Raw genomic sequence first — 14,231 nt, 5'->3', positions numbered from 1 at the left:
GTGCAGCCACCTTGGTGCCTGTTTTACGTTTGGGGGTCCTGTGTAAAATATAGGGTCCTGGGTAAGAATTCCCCTACCACCATGGCTGGAAACCCAAGACCTGGCTCTGTAGAAGAACCTGGACTGGATAGAGGTCCCCACTCTGTGCCCCCGTAAGCAGCCACTTGGGGCTGGGGGGTCTTGCAAAAGAAGGCCCATTTTTCTGCATGCAGAGAGTGGAAGAGGCCTGCCTGGCATTGGGACTTGAACTTCAGACATTGTCAGGGATCTAGGCCTGAGTGCAAAGGTGGGGCAGGAAGCACTTTAGGACCTGTCTGTGTTGTACCAGTGACCCCACTTCCGCTCACAGCTGGGACTGCTTGAGAAAAAAGAACACATAAAATGTGCTGCTCTAAGCGAATGCTCAAGAACTACAGAGAGAACAGTGAGAACAACCAACCAAGCTGAGCCACCAGGACCAGGGCTCCCCACCTCGACCCCGGCTGCTGTGTGTGGTCAAAGCTCACCTCTAGCTGTGGGTGGGACAGCAGGGACGTGAACACGAGGCTGAGCTGCAGGAGGCCGGTTGTGCCTTGGCCCTGGTAAAGTCACCTTTCTGGTCTGTGGCCTTATCTGTCAAGTTGGGATGACACACCCCTGCCTGCAGGCTCGTTTGAGGGACTAATGAAAGTAGAAGGTCTTTAGTACCGTCGCACCCACTTCCTTCATGCAGAAACTGAGTTGGAGGGAACTAAGTGTCTGTCCTGTGCGCCCACTTGCAAATGTCTGTGTCCTCGGGAGGCAGACCCTTTAAGCCCCACTGAGTCACGCGACCCTGCACGCCCCAGCAACCGGCGCAGCCGACCCCATGGCACGCACAGTAAGCACAACGCGATACTCGCTGCGAAAGGAGCAATAATGCTTCTTCAGCACCTCAGTCTACAAACCGCATTTGGGTGAGTTAGGAAGGGCACGCTTGGCTACTACCCTTGCAGAGATAAGTAAGTGGAAACCAGAAGGTGGCAAGTGACGCAGGTGGTGGGGGCTTCTGCGTGCTGCCCTCTGCCCTCCTGTCTCAATGTTGGTTGACTTCTTCCAGCGCCAGCCACCAAGCCCACCTTATAAAATACCCCAAATGCCACCCCTCTAACCACTCGCTTTTGAAGCCGTCGTGTCTGAGGAAGGACTTGTTCTAATTTTGTATGAATAGGATGGATTCAGAATGTTCCAAGCAGCCTGAACCTTGCCCCCATTCTGACTCAGGTGGCAAGGCCCGGCCTCTCCTTCCGCTCGGGCTCCTACTCTTCTCAGGGAGGGGCGAGAGAGGGCGGCATGTCTCACTTCCCCCACCTCACACCGTCCCTTTGCTGCCTGCCCTCGCTTCTCCTCAGGGAGGAAGCCGCCCCAGCCGCTGCCACACATGTTCTGCAGCTGTCCTCCGCCACGACCAAGACACCTCTTCCTACCGCCCTGCCACTGAGGCCTGAAAGCCTGTCTGTGGTCACCGCGTCCAATTCCCTCTCTGCTGTCTGCATTTCTTGAAAACTCTAACTCTCCACGTAACAACAAATCCAGGAAGAGTTAGAGACTTATATTCTTTTTCTTTCCTTTAGGGACAGAAGAAAGTGTGGTTCAGAAGACCTCGGGGAACCAGATAGAACTTTATTCTGCTGGGGGTCTTCGGTTCCATTAAAAATCAAAGTGCTTTTACCTCTGGGACCAAACTTGCCTGGCACTGGGCTCTCAGTGGGAAGCAGTTCGTGAGTAGATGGGAGAGCTTGGGGCCATGATTGTGGGGTGGGGGGAACAGGAGGGAAGCAGCAGGGAAGAAGGCGAGAAAGGGAAGGAGGGGAGGGCGAGGGAGAGAGAAGGAGCAGGGGGAGGCAGAGGGAGATCGACCTTCCCTACAAGATTCCCTCATGGTTTTCTTACCAGCACTGTTACCCCTGGAACCCTGAATTTCTACTTCTTATTCCTGCTGCAGGATTCTCCCACCTGTAGGTTTTTAATTCTGCCTCTTTAAATAGGGGCCTTTAGGCCTCCCTGGGGAGGCGGGTTGGGAACAATGGTTTCCCAGCCTGACCTACCCAGAGGTGGGCTGGCTGGCAGGATGGCGGGGCGGGGTGGGATGGGGTCTTTTCTCCTCGAGCCTTCCCATTGGTGCTTGGGACAGTATCAGTTGGTTTTCCTCAAACTTGTTCACAGCTTTGCAAAGAAGGACAAGTGCCTAGATATTAGTCTCAAGCCACTTTTGAGGATGGAGACATTTTTTACAGGAGTGGGGTCACTTTTTTTAATAGATGGGGGAAAAATCCAGCAAAATCCGTTTCCTTATATATGAGTCAATGTGACTTTTACTTACTCAATTTATGAATAGTTTCATTTAGTTTTTTCAATAGGTAATACATTCATGTGTTCAAAAAGTATCCAAGGGCATATAGCAAAATTCTCCCTCTTGCATCCATTCCCTAGATACCCCTTTTTCTCCCTATAGACAATTGCACTTCATTCATTCCTTGTGTATTCTCTTGGTCATATTTTTATACATAAATAAGAAAATGTGAATATATATTCATTTCTGCCCTTTTAACTAAATGGGAGCTTACTATATATACCCTTTGAAGCCTTACCTTTTTCACTTGATATATATAGGTCTTTCTGTCTTGGCACTAAAGAGCCTCCTAATTCTTTATGGCTGCATATTACTCCATTGTATTTACTGGGGTACACTGAGGATGCTTCCAATATATGGTATTATCATCAGCACTGCTGTGAATAACCTTGTACATGTGACATTTTGCATAGGTGTGAAGGTAACCATGCACATTTCCTAGAAAAGAAATCTCTGAATCAGATACCTCAAGGATGTGAATTTTGATGGACATTGCCAAACTGCCCTCTTTAGGGATTGAACAATTTACACTTCCATCAGCAATATATGACAGTGTCTGCTTCCCACATTCTTGCCAACATGGTGTAGTACCAAGTTTTGGTAGTCTGACAGTTGAAAATAGTATATTGTATATTCTTAAGTTTCTCTGTAAGTTTGAGCATTTTTTCATATACTTAAAAGAGTATTTTTTTTCTGTGAACTGTCTGCTGCCCATTTTTCTTTTGTGGCATTTGCTTTTTATTGATTTTCAGGAGCTCTTTCTATATTAGGAAACAAACTTTGTGTGCAACAAGAGTCACAAATACTTTTCCTAGTTTATTGTTTGAATTTTGACATTGGTTATGGGGGTTTGCCCATATTATTTTATGTATTAATAATTGATGTTTTATTTCATGGCGTTTAATTTTGATGTTTTATGAATTGATGTTTTTGGCTTTTATGTCTTAATTTGAAAGGCATTACCCATTTCAAAGTTATAAGAGCATTTTCCCAAAGTTTCTTCTAGTGCTTTTATGCTTTCATTTTATAAACGTAAGTCTCTGATGTATTTGGAATTTGTTCTGACAAAAGGTGTGAGGTATACATCCAACTTTACTTGTTTCCAGATGTCCAGTTGTCTCAATCTCAGATATCCAATAGTTCATCTTTTCCTCATGGACTGAAACACCACCTTTATCAAATACTGGTACTAAATCTCCATATGCATTTGGATTTTTTCGGTATCCTTTATTCTATAGAGCATGGCTCTATACCACACACTTTTAAGTATTGTAGGTTTATAATATGTTTTAACTCCCAGTGAGGCTAGTCTCCTTATTATTCGTCTTTTTCAAAATTTCCTGGCTATTCTCACTTGTTTATTTTTCCATATGAACTTTAGAATCATTGCTCTATTTAAAAAACAATCCTGGTGATGTTTTTACTGGGAATACATTTAAAGTTAAAAATTAACTCAGGGAGAACTGAATTTTTATGATGTTCAGTCTTCCCCTCCAATAATACTGTTTGTCTTTCCATTTGTTCAGGTCTGGTCTGCACCCCTTAGGATCATTTTAAAGTTCTCTCATATGGATCTTGTACAGTTCTTGTGACATGTTACGGCAGACTGATTGTTGGTTGTCCCAATATCCATTCTCACTTTCCTCCTTTGTAAGAGAACATTGATTTTTTTTTTTTTCCTTTTTAAGCCATGTAGCTCTGAACTAGAATTAAAAGCCATCCTTGGAGCTGGGTGTGGTTATGTGACCAGGTTCTACTAATCAGATGCAGGACAGTCTCCTTAAAAGGAAGAATCTTACTTTTCTTTTTCTTTCCTTCCTCTATCCTATTGCCTGAATGAGGATATGATGCCTGGGGTCCTACAGCAGCTACCTTCGACCATACAGACGAGGACCAAGCCCCAGGAAAGGTCACTGCACTGTCCCCCTCCAGATAACTTCCATAGGAAAAAGAAATAAAATTGAATCTTATTTAAAGCATTTTTGTTACGTTAATTGCAGTGGAACCCACTTCTAAATGGTACAACCTATTATATTTTAAATTTGTATCATAGGTGACATTCATTCTGTTTTATAAAATGAGGTGTTGCTCAATATAAAAAATTTTTTAAAAATAAATTCTTCTTGTAAACAGGGTCATTTCTTCCATTATGTCTAATATACGTTTGCAGGTGTGTGTCTTATTGGCTTCTGTTTGTCATTTTCTGCCCTGCCACTAGGCTGAATTGTTATTTTTGTAAAGGCATTTTCCAGTTGACTCTCCAGGATTTTTCAAACTATCTGCAATTCATGATCATATTTTACCTCCTTTTCAGTATTTATATTTCTAATTCATTTCTCTTGTCTGATTGTGTTGACTAAAACCTCAAGAACAATGCTAAACAATAATGGTGACAGCCATTCCTAGCATTTCCCGCTCAGGCAGAATGCGCCTGGGGTTGATGGCTACCTCACTGCACTCTCCACTGGACTGAAGACTTGGGAGAACGTCCACGGAACCACACTTCCTCCCCCAGCTGCCACGGGCCACACAGGACGTGGGCTGTGCGGAGGGGATAAGGAGCAGGCTCTTCAGCACCTCTCGAGTTCAGGGTTTCTCAACCTTGGCACACTGGGGCCAGACTGACATTTGGGGCTGGATAATTCTTTGCTGGGGGGAGGGGGTGTCCTGTGCATTGCAGGATGTTTAGTAGCATCCCTGTTCTGTATGCATTAGATGCTACTAGTATCCCCCACCCCAACCCCACTGTGGCAACCAATGTCTCAGACATTGTCAGATGTCCCTTGTAGGGCCTCTAGTTGACAACCACTGCTCTACTCTAAGTCTTAAGCAGTGATCAAGGCTCTGAGATGGCCTGGCCCAGACCACTAAGCCAAACAGAGATTTGGGAGCAATGCTCTGGCTACAAGGAAAGGGTGGATTTGGCCAGAGTGTCCTCTGCAATTTATCTGTGGGAGACAGGATCCTGACTGTACTAACCCTGCTAACATTTGGCATCAATGACCCACCCGCCTTAAATGCATGATGAAAATGAGGCTCAGAAAAGGTAAACACGGTCACTTGTGCAAGGTTACACGGCTGGTAAGAGGCAATGTGGGGCTGACCTCATATGACCACATGTGACCACCTTTTAGATAAAATACAAGATGCATGAGTTTGAAATCTCTACTTGATGCTTGGACTAAAATTCCTTTGGGCTGGGAAAAGAAGGCTTTGCGGTGAGGAGGAGAACACAGAGCCTGAGAGGTCACAGCCACTGACAGGGATGGCTTGATTTAGAGGCAGGATGGTATAATCAAGGCTCCCCTGGGATAGGAACGCAAATCTCTTCCAGAAAATCAAAAGACGTCAAGAAAAGGAAATTCCCTAAACAATGTACTTTAAAAAAATTCTGTAAAACATATCTGAGGGGAAAGAAAAAACATTTTGTTTTCAGGGAAAAACAAAAAGTTTGACTTGTAAGACCAACTGTACTTACTACTTCATTAGGACAGGAAAATGGCAAGGGATTGTAAGTGAGAACAAGGACCCCTCCAGAGTTTGCTGTGAGGTGGGGAAGAAATGGTCTAATGCCGAGGGAGAACCGACATGTAATAAGGTCTTAATATTGGGGACAGCTGTTGGAGACAGGATGAGACCAGTGGTAGGTCAAACTGTACTTTTAACACGACAAGAAACCAACTGTTGATGTCTCTAGCTATGTGTCTAGAATAATCTGAAACACATATTTTGGCTTCTAAGAATTGCCTGCCAGGCGTGGCTACGTGTGCATCTAATTCTGCGTATGATGGTTTACATATAAGAAGCTGTTGGTGCCCACATGTTGTGATCCGAGATGCGGAGCGGGTCCTTCAACTTCTCTCTTCCCGATACTCAGACAGGAAGTGAGGCGGTTCTGAATCTGCATCCTAACTCTGCTGCTGACCAACTGGATGATGCTGGGCTGGTCCTAAATATCTCTGAGACTCAGTTTCCTTATCTGTTAAGTGGGAGATGATACTACCATGAATGAAGGCTATAACCTATGTGAAAGCTCTGGCATGGTACCTGATCCGTGGTGATTACCCCAGACATTCTGCCTTCTCCAGGGGGTCTCTCACACTCATTTCTTTCTTTTTTCTTTTCTTTTTCTTTCTTTTTATTTTTTTTTTGAGACAGAGTCTCACTGTGTTGCCCAGGATAGAGTGCCGTGGCGTCAGCCTCGCTCACAGCAACCTCAAACTCCTGGGCTTAAGTGATCCTACTGCCTCAGCCTCCCAAGTAGCTGGGACTACAGACATGCGCCACCATGCCCAGATAATTTTTTCTATATATTTTTAGTTGTCCAGATAATTTCTTTCTATCTTTTTAGTAGAGACGGGGTCTCACTCTTGCTCAGGCTGGTCTCGAACTCCTGAGCTCAAACGATCCTCCCGCCTTGGCCTCCCAGAGTGCTAGGATTACAGGTGTGAGCCACCGCACCTGGTCTCTCACACTCATTCCTTAAAACACACATCCTCTGCTAGGGCAAGTCACAAAATCCCTAACAAATATTTCTCAAAAATTAAAGAATTATTGCCTCTCATTGTGTATAAGCCACTGAAAGAGACACTGTGGGATGAAAAATACGAAGCACATGCAACTGTAACATACGGGAGAAAGTGACCAATGTTGAGAGAATATGAATTACAATAAAACTGAGGCATTTGGCCCAGTCCAGTGAGAAAATCACGGGACTCCTTTCCCCAGGACTGGGGAGTGACACAAAGTTCCCCAAAGAAAGCACAGATGGTGGGTGTGTGAGTCCTGGTTAGGGGGGAGGCCGCACAGGTACCACCCATCAGGACCTGTGACAGCTCCCCTGGACCAGCAGCCACCAGGTGCTGTCACATACCGTGCCCCCTCACTCCCCATCGCAGCAGCCCTGGGCGGCAGTGTCACCACCCCCAATTTATCGATAAAGAACTTGGGGCAAGGGTAGGGGTAGCAAGGCCAGTGTGGTGGCTGGGACTTGAATCTGGTATTTAGTGGAATCCTGTTTTCCTCACAGCGCACCTCAGCTGTCTCATCTGCATTCACCGTTTCCCATTCAGAAAATTGTATTTGTCCAACTGGAGGGTGGATTCCCCAAGAGTAAAGGCCAGAAAACTCTCCTCCTGCAAACCACGCAGCATTTAGCAAAGGGTTGGCACACATCAGGCCCCTAGTATATCAGAAAGAATGAAAAAATGTGCCATAAAAGCACCCGTAACACCACTGTATTCTTCACCCGTTTTATTTTCTAATGCCCTCACTGCCCTGGCATGCTGGTTCCACAGAGCTGAGGCATGAATGCTCCACACGTGAGAGCAAATTCCTCCAGTTACTTGAAGATAAAAGATTAGAAAAATTACTTCACTTCAGAGGCCCTCAAGGGAGACTATGAAGAAATCCTGCTTGTTTTTGGACAAATAGTGGAGACTTGTGAATGACTGTGCTTAATCAGATGGGAATAGGATCCCTTCTGGAAGACGTTACCAAACACCTTCATGAATTTAACGATATACTCCAGAGAAAGGCCACTGTTTCCCCTCAACATTGTGGCAAGTGCTGGTGACTGGCAGGCACCCTCCTCCCAGCATCCTCTGCGTCGGGACGTCCCACCACTCTCAGGAACACAAGTTCCTCAGAGACCACCCTAGGCCAGCCGTGAAGGCAAGCAAAACATTCTGTCGCCTCTGCATGAAAAGAAAAGCATAATTTGTTTCAGAGCCCAAGATAAATGATTTATAAATTCTCCATTGCAGTGCTCAAAACTAAGAGTCAATGCTATGATAATATTTCATTCTGGACCAATCTGCAGGGAAAACCTTCTCCAAGTCTTTTTATAGGAAAACTCAGTCATTTAGGAACAAAATAATAGCTACCTCCCCCTACCCACCCCCCCAAAGGCTTCTGTATTCCCAGTTCAGTGTTAAGTTTTTTAGCGCATTTAGCCCCACAAATACTCTGTGAATCTGGTAAGACTGTTATTATTCCTATTTTCTAGATGAGGAAAAAGGGTTTGTGGGGCTATTAACTGCCCGGGACACACAGGTGGTGACGGAGTGACGGCGTCCATCCTGCCTGCTGCCGCTGCTATGCTCTTAACCACTTTGCTGTGTTGTTTGAGGAAGAAAAAAAAGATGTCATGTCCACACTTTGTCCTTCCGTGGTTGGGGAACACAGTTGTTGCTGCCGGGGTGGTGCTTGTTTCTAACTCACGGAAACATGTTTGTAAGATGTAACTGATAAACTAGACAATGCTGTTTTGACCACACAGGTGGCCTCCCATCTGGAGAAAGCAGACTTTTAGCCACTACACGGACAGCTGGAAGCCTGAGGTGTCAAACAGCATCCCGATGCACAGCCAAAATAGATAGCCTGCTACCTGATTGATCCTGCCAGGAGGAAAATAATAATAAAATTGCCTCTGGCTGTACCTGGGCATTAAGACTTGGAATCACTGCAGAACAGCTTATCTGATTGCATGATTGCCCAGTTACTTTTTTAAAATCCATAATAATGTAAGTACGTTCTTACCCTCAACATTCATAGATAAATAGGCATCGCCTTGTGTCCCCAGCGTGTGGATGACCTGCCCTGGCCATCATGACACTCATACCTAGTCTTCTTAGCTCTCTCCGGGCCAATCAACTTGCTCATCAAAACAGCCGATTGGGCTGAGCCCAGGACAGGGATGACCTTGAGTGAGTTACTTTTCTGAGCGTTACTATCCTCAAGCATGAGATGAGACGGCTGGATGAGTTAGTCCCCAAGGGCCCTCCCAGTCCAGGATCCCGGGAAGTGAAGGCAGCTGGAGCCCACGAAAGAACTTGCTTGAACTTGCAATCCTGAACTTGCGCACCAAATGTTTCCCTTTCCACTTTGGAGCAAAACTTCACCAGCAGGCATTTTTATATAACATGTAAATCAGATGATGCTCTCCTGCTGCTTGCATTCCTCTGCGGCACCCCAGGAACACAGCTCTCAACATGCTGTGAGTGGCCTTTTGTGGTCTCCACCACTCTGGCCTTCTGGCCTCACCCCTCACCACACACCCTCACAGTCCAAGGTGGGGGCCTGGGGCCTTCGGGGGGTTCCTGTCTCCTGCCTTGATGTCCTAGGCCTAGAAACACTGCCACCACGAGCATCTGTCTTCCACAGTGGACAGCCTACGAGGGCAGGGGATTCGCATCCCCACTGTGCCTGACACAGCCCAGCGTCCCCTACCTGCTTGTCAGGTGAGTGAAGGAACGAGTAGAGAGATGAAGTCAGGATCATGGCCTCACGCAGCCACATTGACCTGAACACAATTTCCAGATAACATAAGGAACTACTAAAACATTTTAATGGAAAACTATTAAAACTAAGGCCAAAACCATCAGAGGCAACTGAATCTGACATTCTCTTGCACCCTCCAATCCATTCTCCCCACTGTACTCAGGAAGAGCCCCAAACAAGAGGCTCCTTGTCGTTCGGGTCTCTGCCTCCATTCCCTCTCCTCTCGGCCACTCCACGGCCCATCATATCATCCCTGACCTTTCCTCAGTCGCAGCACTTTGGTCAGTTCCTTCATAGCAGTGATTACAGTTTATCATTATTTTGCTTATTTCCCTGAGTATTACTGGTTTCCCCCTCACGAACATGGGAACAGGGACTGTGTCTTCGTGTTTACAGCCTGGTACTTGATGTTCTTTGAACACCAGGATGAAGTAAAGGGCAGGGTCTCTGTGAAGTCCATTTTAGTGACAGTCTAGTTAATGATGTGATTACAACTACTAATATATCCATTGTCTACTGGGCCCTACTATGGAATAGTTCCATAATATTTACTGAGTTTCTACTTACAGTCTCTTTCTGTGCTAGGCCCTTGAGGATGCTGGGAGAAAACACATAAATCCCTGTCCTCAAGGAAGGGTCTGGGGTATGGAGGGAGAGATGGACACGAGGCCAGAGCACTCAGAACGGTAAGTCCTACACCAGAGGGACAGATAGGACATCATGGCTATCCTTAGAAGGCAAGGGCTGCTAGTCTCGCCTTTTTTGGGCCCAGCAATTTGCAGCTTAAAGTACAGCCAGAACTCTGTCATCACAGAAAGGGCCACTCCAGCTAAAAGACCAAGAGTAACCTTTCTGAGGGTGTGCCTGGAGCCTGGCGGAAGTGGGCTGTAGAACCCAGAATTCCCGGACAGAAAGGCCAGAAAACTACCCTTCAGGCTTCCTCGTCAGGACAAGCAGCTGCCAAAACCGGTAAGCGTATGTCTTCCGTGTCCAGCCACATAAGGAGTCACGTGCTAGGAGATCGGTCAGCTCCTTGCAGGTCACTCTGACTCAGATAAAGAGCTGAGGAGACAGAAATGTAACTCTGCACAAGTTGAGGGGAATGTAGGGAAGGCACGTCTTCCTGCAAAGTGGGGGTCACCCAAGTCACTTGGAGGGTATCAGAGGCCTCAGGCCAGGTCAGGGGGCCGAAAACAGACTGACCTCTAAAGGGATGGAAAACAGATTTTATTATTCTTAAAAAGGAAGTCTTACATTTGTATTTGTTTAATTTGGCCATGGAAGATATTTACTTTAAGACCATGTGGGGCTTTTCAGCTGATCAGAAATGTGCGAGTGCGCACTCACGTGTGCGCATGTGCATACATGCCAACAAGGAAGGGAAGAGGACTGCACTCGTGCCCACACGCATCTGTGGTCCTAGACCCCTGGGCTAAGGGGGGAGGGTGGGTTAAGGAGATTCCTCCTCTTCATCAGGGAGGTTGCAATCTGGTAGAGTTTACAAAACAAAGATGATTAGAGCTAAAGGCAGCCTCCATTGCTCCATTTGGTAGATATTTACTGAGTGTCTGCGATGTACCACGGAGGTCCAGGTTTTGGAGTGAGATGGCGATATAGCAACTGCTCAGCTCACACATGCTGAGTCAGCCTTGGAGACATCTAACTGGACATGCCGACTACGTGCGATGTTTGAAGCTTTGGGCTGGAGGACACAACGAGTGTGGGTGAGATTTTCTGACAGAGGGTTCACACAGTATGAGAAAAGAAGAGGCTGGAACTGATCTGCAAGCAAAGCCCAATACTCGATGCCCAGGACCTTCAACAGAGCAGCCAGAGAGGAAACTCAAGAGACCAGTGGCCAGGAAGCCCAGGAAGAGGGAGAATCGCAACCCAAGAGTGTAGTCAGTTAGTGACAGGGGTCTTCAGTTCCGTGGTCCGGAGATCTTTTTATCCAACTGAGGTCCTTCATTTATTTTTCTTTTTATGCTCTAAGATTCCAATTTAGGAATAAGTAGTAGTAGTTGTACTTTTTGAGAAATGACCTTCCAGACCAATACTGTCCCATGTACCAGGGTCTGCCCAGTGAACAGCTGTAGTAGAGAAAAGAACTCTAAGTCTCAAACCTGCCAATGGGAAAGGGGAAAGGGATTGCTAGAATTCCACCTGGGCAAAAAAGAAGAGCAACAACTCTGCAAGTGATACTGGCAGATGTGCCCTTGCACAAGGCAGTAGCAGTCCCGTGTGAAGAGCCCATTCAGAGAAAACTCACAGGTGCTCCATGTTTCTCCATGAGCCTTCCATAGTGCTCCAACCAAGAAGGGGCCTGGAGCTTCTCCTCCTCCTCCTCTGCCCACCCCAGGCTGTCCCTGAGGGGCAGGTCAGTCAGTGCAATGGTGCCCTACCCCAGCAAGTCCAAAGTTCAGTTCTTCTCCACGCCCCTAGGCCCAATGCCTACTGGTTGCCCTTGATGGCACTCATTCCATCGTGGCAGGGCAGGGGGGTGCCTGTACCTTGGACATTTCATTACTTCCTTCTCATTAAAGTCACCCTCCCCCAAACTATTAGCTCTTCTGAACAACTTGCCAATCTGTCCAATGTCATTGAGCTAAGATGGACACTTACGGCTTGAAAAGTAACCTCCCCCAGGGAACCTGCATAGATCAGGAGACCTGGAGAGTCAGCAGAAGTGAAGTGACATGGGGCACAGCTGCAACGCCACTTCTCAAATCCTGGAAGGGCTATAAATTTCCCTCTCCAGGGCCCTCCTAGCCACTGCTGCCTCACCCCACCTCTGAGTCCATCCTCAGTCAACTGCTTCCTTTCTTCTTTTTTGACCCTAGGACCATTCCTGGAGCAGGATTTGGATTTTCTTGATGTCATTCAGCTAAAATTCAGAGTGCTGTTCATTCCCTGACTTTGCTGGCAATGAACACCTGAATTTATCCTCACACTAGAGCCGTTTGTTGGGCCATAGATGTGGATGAAATATTGGTAAGCTATATTCAACGAAGGGAGGTACTTTGAAAAGGTTAATCCATTCTCTGCTTTGGGAAAAGTGACAAAGTTTTTAAACAAAGTCTCTCACTTACAATTCAGGTCATGTGCGTGTACCGAGGGCACGGGGATGCACACACAGACTCTAGCAGACCCTCACGTTTAGCAGTTACAGTTCTACTATTCCCGAGCTGCCCTGAGGGTCCACAACAAGCAGCAACTTCTCCCTGTGCAGAGTACATATTTCCATGTGCGTTTTAATGAAGCTATGTGTGGGGTAAGTCAGCCGGCGAGCAAATGAGCCAGACCAAGTGGAGACACAGCAACACGGTGTGTGAAAGAAATATTTCTCAGCCAGAAAGCAAGTGTTTTGACCAAATTAAACACAGTAATATGGAATCTGTTGGTGGTTCTGATCAATGAAAATAAGTCCTTTAAATATTCTATTCTGAAATAAAGAAATAATAATTTGTGAATTTATTTTAGCAAGTGCTATGGCCAAAACTGAAAAACTTCAGTGAAAACTAAAAAGATGGTTAACGTATTATGAGAACGTACCCAGAAACTTGTAACTCTCGGCATCTCTATGTGTCTCCATCATACTATATACTTTATTACATACACATAAGGTACTTATCTAGTATATAATAAGGTATTGTGTACTAAGATATAGTATGATTAATATAACAGATATATAGAAAAAGAGATGTTGAGAGTTATTGTTGCCTGTATATATATAATGAAGTATTAATATATGTGCAATATAGTAGCTATTTGGTGTGAGAATGAGCCCAAGCAACATATAACTCTTATCTTGCTTTCTCTGTCTCATCTGTTAATCACACAATAAACTTTATTATGTATATAAGGTATATATAAAGTACATATATAATAAGGTATATGGTATGATTAATATATACTATATAGAGAGAGATGTTGGAAATTGTATGTCACCTTATATACATACACAAGAAAATATATATGTAATAAAGTATATAGTATGATTAATATATGTAATATTTAGTATAATCATTTATACATGCTTTATATAATATATAATACATGTACATGCAGATATATATTATCAATACATAAAATCAACAAAAGTTTAATTGTAAGTGCCTTATTGGATTATACTTGGTGTTGTTGGTCTCTTCCCAATTTGGTATTATTTTTAACAATCCAATGGTTCATGCTAATAGACATGAAAACAACAAAAACTACTCTTGAAACCTTAAGAATACACAAAAGCAAAATCTGTCATTTTAACAGGCTAAAAAAAAAAATCACTAGTTTCGTGTGCTAACAGTCTCTAATGGAGGTTAATTAAACAAATGCTAATTTCCTAATCTGTTGATGACTGTCAAACAGCTTTTATTGCCAGAGATTAGCTGTTATGATATACACCCACAACCATACCTGCTCTTTTTTGAAAACATAAATGTTCTGATTTAATGGAAAATCACTGCAGGGCATAAGTATAAACTATAAAACAATTAAAATAATAAATCCAAATGGCAGCAATTCCCAGTGAGTCTTACAACATCAAACTAAGCAGCTGCCATTCGCAAAGCTGTGCCCTGGG

The 14,231-nt window shown here is 45.0% G+C and overlaps 1 protein-coding gene across 2 annotated transcripts in view; it reads right to left on the bottom strand.

Moving 5' to 3' along the window:
* The window catches only part of PRKCE (protein kinase C epsilon), a 462,687-nt gene that overhangs the window by 37,921 nt on the left and 410,535 nt on the right, over positions 1 to 14,231 (bottom strand). The gene's annotated exons all lie outside the window — the stretch shown is intronic.

This window comes from Lemur catta, chromosome 4 (assembly GCF_020740605.2).
Source record: "Lemur catta isolate mLemCat1 chromosome 4, mLemCat1.pri, whole genome shotgun sequence".
Lineage (NCBI taxonomy): Eukaryota > Metazoa > Chordata > Mammalia > Primates > Lemuridae > Lemur > Lemur catta.
This window is presented reverse-complemented; position numbering and strand designations above follow the sequence as displayed.